At 34.1% G+C, this 10,866-nt stretch overlaps 2 pseudogenes; one reads left to right on the top strand and one right to left on the bottom strand.

Annotated features, from left to right (window-relative positions):
- Positions 1 to 3,496: 3,496 nt before the first annotated feature.
- LOC111620608 lies at positions 3,497 to 4,370 on the bottom strand (annotated as a pseudogene).
- A 115-nt stretch (positions 4,371 to 4,485) lies between these two features.
- LOC111620588 lies at positions 4,486 to 5,212 on the top strand (annotated as a pseudogene).
- The last annotated feature ends 5,654 nt before the right edge of the window (positions 5,213 to 10,866 follow it).

The raw sequence follows: 10,866 nt of genomic DNA on the forward strand, positions 1-10,866 counted from the left end.
CCGCCCCTGCCGCCCCCACTACGGTACGCCACTGGGTGTGGCGCCTCCTTACCAATTAAAATTAAATTAAGCATTTTTTCTGACATTGTTGTTCTATCGAGAGGGCGCTAAACGGCTTATTAAAACGGATGCAGGAAAATTTTGCTCTGTTTTCGAATTGAGTTTTTTTGCTGAAATTTTACTTTAAGCTCTAAGTATTATATATATTTGTGGATAGCATTTTCCGTGTGGATTAGGAATCTGTTAAGTTTTTCAACCTAGGACAATTTTTCGCGAAGTTTTTCGTTTTTGAAAATTGTGAATATTTGGACTCGATTTACCAGATTCTCAGCACCGATTAACTGGAATATGATATGGATGATTACTCGCATCTATAACGTGAATACATGTAATAAATTTGTGTTCCTCGGATCAAGATTTATCGCTCACTTCCGGTCTATATTCGGCGGATTCTACCGGGCTTCCGGCTTATTATCTTTCAACAATATTTGGCCATTTCTTAGAGAATACCAAACGTAAATTATCCTGTTAATTTGAAGTTCATTGGTACAATAGATTTTAAAATTTCCTAATTCTTCTATTTTTAAAGTTTTCAACTTTCTAACTTCACTGCCTGTAACCGGTGTTCTTCTCTAATACTTTGCAAACGTTTTCGAACCTAATGTGGTTCTTCTTCAGGCGCTACGGAATTCTCTATATACGAAATTCAACTTTCTTCTTCAAACCACTGTCGCCATAGTAACGGTCGATGACGTTTACCATAGAAGATTATAGAATTTTCACCGGAAGTCGTTATGTTCTTTCTTTACTTACACTGTTCTAGTTTACAATGATAATAAAGAGAGCACGTGGGAAGAGACTAAGACACTGGTCACTAATTCTTTTGATCAAAGATTGCATAAGGTGCCTATCGAACGTATTCGTAAGATTAACAAGGGTGGAATTGCTGTTGATTTTCCTATCAGAGAGGAGGCTGAATACTTTCAGGAACAATTAGACAAAATAGAAGGATTAAAGGCACGAAACGCGAGACAGCGTCTTCCGCTTATAAAAGTGACTTCAGTCCCCAACTCAATCATCAAAGAAGACCTATTAGAATACCCGCTTGAACTGAATATTTTTTCACAGAACTACGCGATGGAGGAGTTTAAGAAGGTTTTAAATGCCAGAAAGCAGCGAGGAATGAAACGTCGTCATTTCAACCCATAGACTGTTGACGTAAGTGTTTCCACATTTTTGGGATTTAAAAATTTTTTAATATTTACCTGAATACATAATTCTGAGTATTTATCATTGTTTTCGTCGAATGTCATTTACGTTGCACAAGAATACTTTAGCAATTCTGTGAGTAACTACATACGCTTATTTCTCTTGTAATAACTGGAAATCATATTTAAGAGATTAAACCTTAACCAATATTCAGTTATAACCAGGGATGTGGAGCCGGAGTCGTGGAGTTTTGGTGTTTTAGCCGGAGTCGGAGTCGTCAAAAAAACCAGCCGACACCGACTCCCTTTTACTTACCAACTTGTTATGTATATGAAACGGAGTCGGAGTCGGATGCTAAGGAAAAGTCGGAGTTGGAGTCGGTAGATTTTTACGCGACTCCACAGCCCTGGTTATAACATTCTCCTTTGTTCAAACTTCCATTTTGTCACGTGATAAAAATGCTTAAATTTCAAAAAATGATAAAAATTTAAGAAATTTGATGGCATAGATGCTTCTTTACCCAAAATATATTACTGAAAATACTTTTTTCATGCATTTGTTCATAAATCACCATTCCCTTTGTTTAACACTTTATTACATATACAAAACTCGTACAGATGCTCCTCGACTTATGTTTCAACATACAACGGCCGATGCAAGCGTTTGTTTTGTTAAGTTACTGCAATGCAACACTCGGACCATCTGCCTAGGGGGAATGCCTTCCGGGTGATCTTTTAAGGGTAACCAATCCCTATTCAAGAGTTATAGACACAAAGAAAACCCGGAAAACTTTTCGTCCCGGTGAGGTGCGAACCCACGACCGAAATTCTGGCATTCGGGGAAAGAAACCACTCAGCAAGCAAAGTAAAAGCACAGGAAAACGGTTAGGCTGCGTACACACTAGGCGTTTTTAAACGCGCGTTTGACGAACCAAGAGTTCTGCATAGGCGTATGCAATCAAACGCGCGTGTATAGATTTTTCTTAAAACGCGCGTTTTACGGGCGTCAGCCGAGCGCTTTGAGATATATGTGCTGCCATGTTACTGTACATTCGATCGCGCGTTTTCGGGTAGAGTGGACGTACATTGGCCGAAATGGAGAACGATCATTTCGATACTGATCTATTTATTGAAGAAATCTAAAAGAGACCAACCATCGTCAAAGGATTTTATAGATATTTTAAAAGAATTAAAAGACTTGGTTTGCTTCATTAAAACATTTTTTATGCTTTGTTCCATTGCATATTTCTTAGCTTTAGTAACCATTTCCTGCGGTTCATTAGTGAGTTTGATCAATCCCAGACCGAGCAATGACGATGGAGATCGCATAGCACCTGGGCCAGTCTGCTCCACCTGAGCAGATCCATTTGTACCATTAAGATCATCAAGGTTTATTTTTTTCTGTGGTGGTTCGTCCATCGAATTTTCTGCACTTCCATCTCCGTTGATCGACGACACTTCGCCATTTTGCAATATGACCGTATTGATTGTTTCCATCATTATTNTTTTAATTTCTGTGTTTACTTGCTGAGCACTTTAATGTTAATGTCAGGATGACTGTAATTATTCTTGAATGTAAAATTATGCGCTTATGTTTCAGTTATGAAAATTCTTAATGTTTTCAAGCATAAAATTTATTTCTTCTTAAATCAATTCCAATTATATTACTCCAATTATATTTTAGGATTTAATTTCATAACAAACTGGAAAATCTTTTTATTAATTCAGAATTTTTAATACATAAACTTATTTGATATTGTAACACATATGTACAATAATAGACATTTCAAAATGAAGAAAATAACAATTCAATTTACAATGTTTCATTTTAAAAAAGTATGGGAAAAAAAACATTTTTAACAGATCATAATTCAAAACAATGCAATTTTCTTTTTTAAAATACTAAATTTCGTTCAGTTAAATCATTATATCCGTTTACCTTTTTATAAGATGGTAATCATTAATTGAATATCACAGATTATAAATTCCATGCCAGGAAATTAAAAAGAAAAGTTAAGAAAATGAAGATTTACCATAAATTACAGTTATGAAATTATGAGTTTTTTTCCATGCAACTGTTATGACATTTCTTGTATGAATGGCATTTAAGTTCAATTATGGTTTTACAATGTAAATGAATTCTCGGATGTTCATTCGCACGTAATGATAACTTCACATCATACTATAAATAGTAAAATTCTCCTAAGTAATGATTATGTAAATACAGTCGACCTCCCTATAACACTGTTGATTATTCTGTTTTATATGAATTCCATGTTGTACGAGTGTATAAAAATTTGGAACCTCGTGGAGGTGGGGTTATATTTTTATTTTGCAATGGCAAAATAATAATTTAATGTATGGACCGTCGTAGATTTGACGTTCATCACAATAACTGTTTCTTCAAAATTTCGTAAACCATTCGCCGGCGAAAATAAGGCATATGACCCTGTGTGAAATTAATTTTTGCATCTCTCGTTATATACTCTGCATATTTCAATGCAAACATTCCACAATCACTTCCATTCATTTGATGAGGTATATTTTTTACTGTTTCTAGTGCCCACCCACTCATATCGAATTCTTCTTTCTTTTTATCCATTCTCTCATCTTGTAAATATGTTCTTAGTGCATTTAAACACTCGTCATTTTGCCCTTCCATAGAATCATAATACTGAATTTTTTTTATGTCGGAAGTCAATAACAGCTAAACACCATTGCATTCCCATATGAACGGGAATAAGCAGCATGTCATATTCAAAAATGTCAACTTTTCTCGTCCATCTTTTCAATGCACTGTGACCACTGTTTAACAATTTGGTATAGAAGAATGTATTAAAGGCATACACAGTTGGAAAATTATCCAATTTGCTTCTTTCCATAAGCAAATTCATGTAGAAATTAATTATTTCATCATTAAGCCAATTAAATCCCACAAGTGTCTNCACTGTGACCACTGTTTAACAATTTGGTATAGAAGAATGTATTAAAGGCATACACAGTTGGAAAATTATCCAATTTGCTTCTTTCCATAAGCAAATTCATGTAGAAATTAATTATTTCATCATTAAGCCAATTAAATCCCGCAAGTGTCTCCATATGTCTGCGTGCAACGGACAGACGAAAACCTTCGGCTAAGACTTCATCCTCCGAATCCTCCGGCTAAGGCCGGAGGATTCGGAGGATGAAGTCTTAGCCGAAGTTGATGATGGTTTAAGTCTTAGCCGAAGTTGATGATGCTTTAGAAGGAAGTTGATGATGATTTTGGAAGTTGATGATGCTTTAGTACTTGGAAGTTAATGATGCTTTAAGGCCAAATCCTCCGGATGAAGTCTTAGCTGAAGGTTTTCGTCTGTCCGTTGCACGCAGAGATATGGAGACACTTGCGGGACTTAATTGGCTTAATGATGAAGTGCGTTGTTTTATCTATAGTAATTTGTATATTCTTATTTGAAATCATTTTCTTATTTTTATTTTTACATTTTATAGATAATTAATTTCTACATGAATTTGCTTATGGAAAGAAGCAAATTGGATAATTTTCCAACTGTATATGCCTTTAATACATTCTTCTATACCAAATTGTTAAACAGTGGTCACAGTGCATTGAAAAGATGGACGAGAAAAGTTGACATTTTTGAATATGACATGTTGCTTATTCCCGTTCATATGGGAATGCACTGGTGTTTAGCTGTAAGTAATTTAAGTGTTCTTCTTTTTAATACTTTTTAGTTGTAAATGGAATTAAAACAACAAATTGAAATTTATTCTGTAAAATATAATTTTAAATTAATTTTGAAAACATTTTATAAACCAATTTCACTAAAATTTAGATAGTTCAAAAAATTTTTCAATCTAATTTAAATAATTGTAATGAATTTATCTAAATTAAGAATTTTTATAGGTTATTGACTTCCGACATAAAAAAATTCAGTATTATGATTCTATGGGAGGGCAAAATGACGAGTGTTTAAATGCACTAAGGTAAGTTTTTCAGGAACTGATTATTATTTAAGATTGAAAATTTTTAATATTAACTATATATACCATATTGAATGTTTAACAATTCATAAAATCATGATTAATAATTTGTATGCACTCATAACATACTAAAAACTTTGTGAAAGAATATTATCATACCAAAATATGTAAATGTAAAATATTGTTTTTATTTTCTGAATTCAGTAAATAAAATATGTGATATGTAATAAACATCCTGAAGTCTAATGCATTAATACAAAGCCAAAAGATTGCCATAATTAATCGGGCTATTATTTTGCTATTATTAGTAATTAGATATTGAGTAACTTGTTATTAGAGGTTGATGTTAGGTGCCATCTCTAGGTGTTTGGCACCTAATCTACTTCTAATGCCAAATTACTCAATATCTAATTATTAATAATAGCCCGATTAGTTACGGTGATCATTTGGTTTAGTAAAATATGGTATTAATTTATTATTGCAATTATTATTTGCTACTTTAATTTTTATTTATTTATGAAAGTTTTATTAATTTATTCTTTTTGTTATATATCCTAATTGCTTCACTAATAATTATATTGTTATGATGATAATATTTATTCTAATGTGATACTGACTAGAATGTACTGATAACAATAATAGTGTTGATTTTGTACACTGACATATTATATTAGTGGCCATGGAAATTGCATCATNTATAAATTATACTATGTTTAAAAACAAAGCGAGTAGACAGCGCAACAAGTATTACCGTTCTGTGCGCAAAACAAAGGATGAAATAATTTGTGTTACCAGCCCAAAATGTAGCCAAGTCAAATTTTTGTAGCCCAAAAAGTAGCCAGTGCGCCAAATGCTTTTTTTAACGCCAAAATGAAAAATAAGTAGCCCAATTTGGCGCAAAGTAGCCAAATCTGGCAACGCTGAACGAACTTTCGCGCGCTTTTTTTTACGCGTTGCCAGACAACGTTCGGGATCTCTGGCGCTGGCGGCCACAGCGTCAATCTTAATCCCGCTGAGTATTGAAAATATACGAAACTGTAGGAAAATCTAATTTATATTTATTAAATCGATAAAATGTTTTATAAACTATAAAAAATAAATAATATAAATTATAAAATAATTATGAAAATATTACTTTTTATTCGCCGAAATCAAATATTAAAAATTAAAAATCGAAAGTTGTAGTTTCGAGCGTAGCTTACGAGATAAGAAAGGCTATCGCATTCTCAACTTTTCGCTTCGAAAAGAGGGTCGTTTAGAGTTGCTAAATTTTGTCGCTAGGTGGCATCTTAACACCCCTATTCAGAGACAGACGTATACTAGCTAAGGCAGTATTCACTGGCTAAACTGTATATCTGTCACAATTAAATTCACCATTATTTACTGTATTCTTAGTGATTACCTGTAAATATAAACAAATCATTGTGTTAATATTGTAATAATTTAAATGTCTCATCTGTATATCTGCTTATTTTGTATATCAATCACTATATAATCTTAATTGTAAATATTGCTATTTTTTACAGATCTTGTTTACTAGATCACTCATTCTGTAACTTGGTCAATTTTCGTTGAAACTGTAGATTTGTCAAACTTGTATATTACCTAAATTTGTAATTTTAATTATTTGTCAAATTTATAGATATGTTTTAAATTTACAATGTAATTTATTTTCTCGACTGACATACCTGTATATATGTCAAATCTATGCCTCAAATTTCTTTGAATATTGTTTTCCAAATGTTTTAATTGAAAAAGACTTTATACATAAATCTGTACTACTAGCTTGTATCAAGCAACTTAGCCTGTAAAATTGAATAAAAATATGTATTGTTAAAAATTGAACATGTGTTTCATGTAAAAGAGTTTTGAAAGAAAAATAAACTTTAATTTAACAGTATTCTCTGGCTTAAGTGTTGTCACATCTATTGAAATTTAAAACAACGTAGCATACATAGTTATTTTTTATACCGCATTATTTCTTTTATTGTAAAAGAAACTTCGATTCTTTTCACAACATGGTTTATTGCTGCATGCCATTGTGTAAAAGCAGTGGACGTACGAAAGGTGTTACTTTCCATGAGTTCCCCTCTGAAGCACAGTTGAAAATACAGTGGCTCTTAAGTATAAAAAGGGAGGGTGAGAAAAAAGGCAGTTATTGGATTCCTTCTGAAAGATCTAGAGCAGTGTTTCTCAACGGGGGCGATATCGCCCCCATGTGGGCGTTTTCCCATGTTGAGGGGGAGATTAGTAACAATTTATATTTTGGGGGCGAAAAACAATTTTCTGGACGATATAGTAAAACATTATATTAAGAATAATTAGATATTTTATTCGTTATATTGTACAATAATTAAACAAATAACATTATATAGTCACTAGTCTATTCGATGCAGTACGAATTTGGCGTTAGCCTTGGCCCTGGGCATCGGAATTTTGAAGTGAATGGAGCGATACTACGTAACGGTTTTATTGAAGGGGCGATACTACGTTGAAGGGGGGTGATACTACGTAACGGTTTTATTGAAGGGGCGATACTACGTTGAAGGGGGCGACGATTCGTTAGAGGTTGAGAAACACTAATCTAGAGTTTGTAGTCGACATTTTCTCCCCACAAATTATAGTGTTAGCACAACACGAAAAAGGCTTCTACCTGGCTCTGTGCCATCAGTTTTTGAGGAGTATCCAGAAAGATTAAAAAGAAAGAAGCCTGAACCCAGAAAATTGCCCAAAAAGAGATGTACACAGTCTACAACTGGGTATTTAACTAGCGTGGAAAATAATATTGATCAAGAAGAGGATGGTGATGAAAAGAATGAGGATGCAAATGAAAACAGAACAGCCAGCATTGGTAATCAAGTTCACATTCCTGTTTGCTCATTCATAAGTAAAAGAACAAGTAATACACTGAGAAATTTAAAAAGGAAATGTTCAAGGCTTACAAAACAAATTTCAAAGCTCACATCAACTGTAGAAGCACAAAAACGTTTATTAAAAGAAAGACTAAGGAAAACTCCTCTGGAAAAGAAATTTCAGGAAATTGTATCTGAAGCTACATTCAAGAATTCATTAAAAGCTAATTTTTTAATTGAACAAGTTAACAGTTATGGTAAGAAAAAGGGACACTATGAAGAGACCACTGTAAAGGTTTGTGCATTACTGCAAAGGAAATCCTCCAAGACCTACAAGTATTTGAGACAAATTGATATTTTGCATATCCCTCATCCAGAAACCTTGAAAGGATACATTGGTTATGCCAGTAGAGAAATTGGTGTTACTTCACTGATTAAATGTCGACTTGCAGCAGAATTCAAAGGATTAAAGACCGATTCTGAAAAGTTTGGGTCCCTTATCATTGGCGAGATGGCTATAAAACCTTTAATTTATGATAGAAAATTGGATGCATTTTTAGACCAACCAAATATGGACATGAATCTGATAGAACTTGAAGACAAATTAGCAAATAAATTGCTATACTTCCTTTTCCGTGGCCTAACAACACCTTATCGGATACCTGTAGCCTTTTACTTTACTTCAAACATAACTGCATTTGACCTTAAAAATTTAACTTTTAAAGTTATCACAGCAGTAGAAGAGGAAGGATTTATAGTCCAGCGTGTGCTTACTGACAACTATTCAGTTAACACTTTGATGTTCCAACTTTTGAGTGGTGATGAATGCGGCCATGTATCAGCCAATGACAAAACCCGTAATCCCTTCCTGGCATTTGATCAGTGTCATGCAGTGGCGTACCGTGGGTGTCAGCCGCCCGGGGCGGAGGAAAATTTTGGCCCCCCTTATTTAGGTATTTCAATTAAAAGACCAAAATTCAGTTTTGTCACAGAACAAGCAATGGAAAATTCGGTGGTAGTGCAGCGATCTGTTTAAAATACTTCTATTGGATATTAGTGGTGTATATGAACGCGAATGAATCGTACAAGCAAAAAAAAAGATCACCAGGTTTCGCAGGAATTCCTCGGATGAAACAGCTACTAGTTCACCCGGCGAGTCTGTTCCCAGATTGTCCGGACGATAGCAATATCGTAGGCGCGATGCAAGTATAGATTAGGACGTTTCAAATTTTTACAAGATATTATTATTATTTATTGTGAAATTTTGCCGCCCCCTAAAAAGTGCCGCCCGGGGCGGGCCGCCCCTGCCGCCCCCACTACGGTACGCCACTGATCATTGGAAATTTTTTACTTCCGAAATCTACAAGAAAGTTGACCGGCTCGAGTTTGCCCGTTGAATTCCTGTACTGACGTAATTTATTTCATCGAACTATGTTGTGTTTGAAAAATACAATGTTTCGAACGGTTGCATCGAATTGTGTTGTTTTGCACTAGTGTGTTCTGCGCTCGAAAATCAAAATTCGCCTCTTTCGTCGTCTAGACTCGAGAGAGCTTATACAACTCAATCACTTACTTCTGAATGAAACTTCTTATTGTTGGCGCATATATATGTGAAGTTCATATTGTAAAAAAGTTATATCGCAAAATTAAAATACTTCCTAAATAATAATTATAAATTCCATTGTTATATTCTGTCCCCAATTATTTTCTCATAAGAAGTAATAAAGTTTTACTTTGTGACTAAAGCTTATTTTCTTGAATTGTTTCCTGTTTGTGATATAAAGCAGAATTCCCTACTCGGTAATTTGCTTTTTATATCCTATACTTTAAACGTAACTGACTGGTCAATGTTAGTATGCGGATGACGTTAAAATTAAAGTTACAAATTCCGATTCGACTAGCCCGCGACGTGACTTAAATGTAAGTATTCGCACTCTCGAACGTTTAAACTTATCTATAAATATTTCAATAAACGAATTTAATGTGTTTTTCTTTTCTCCTCTAGAGAATATCATTTTCCCGTTGATATATACAAACGACATTATTCAAATCAAGATTCTGTTATTAACCTTGGCATTTCCTTTTGATGCTACGCACGCATCTAATTTACACATTATTAAACTGGTCGGGAACATATCAATTAGGAGAGGTATACTTCGGGGATTCTGTAATTCGATATCTTCGAAAATCGCTATAAGATTAATATGTGTGAGAAACTTCAATCTGCGAAAGAGCGAGATATTTCAATTTAGGCATCGCCAACTCAATCTTTATATTTTAAAGATTCTACTAATTCAAAGTATACTTTCTGTTCGACAAACTACGTCATCTTTTATATATAGAATTTATCTCGGATGCCAGGAATTCCTTTTTTCATTTTCGAAACTACATGGGATTTTACCCGTACAGCCCCCGGAGGACGATAATCCCACCATCCGACGCATCCAAATAGACCGCCCACGAAAAATTCCCTTAGGTTTTTCGCTGACCCGGATTGAATCCCGAGTACTCCGAAGAGATGGCCGATGCCTTAACAACCTCGGCCGTCGGCCTGGTAAACCGTTATGGCTAGAAACTTATCTTAACAACGAAAACTCAAGTACCGCAAGGGCGATTTCTTACACGAGAACAATCGATCATCGGAATGCATTGGCGGATGTGGATAAATTATTACTTCGTAACACATTAATTAAAATGTCGATATTTACTTTTAAAATACAATTAATGTATTTAATTTAATATTTTATATTTATTTCCAATTTATTTCGATCCGTCTATAAACGTATAGAATAACGTTCCGACGACTAAATTTCAATAGCATTTTA

Source organism: Centruroides sculpturatus, unplaced genomic scaffold (genome assembly GCF_000671375.1).
Source record: "Centruroides sculpturatus isolate CEXI.00-Female unplaced genomic scaffold, Cexi_2.0 scaffold137, whole genome shotgun sequence".
NCBI classification, from domain to species: Eukaryota; Metazoa; Arthropoda; class Arachnida; order Scorpiones; family Buthidae; genus Centruroides; species Centruroides sculpturatus.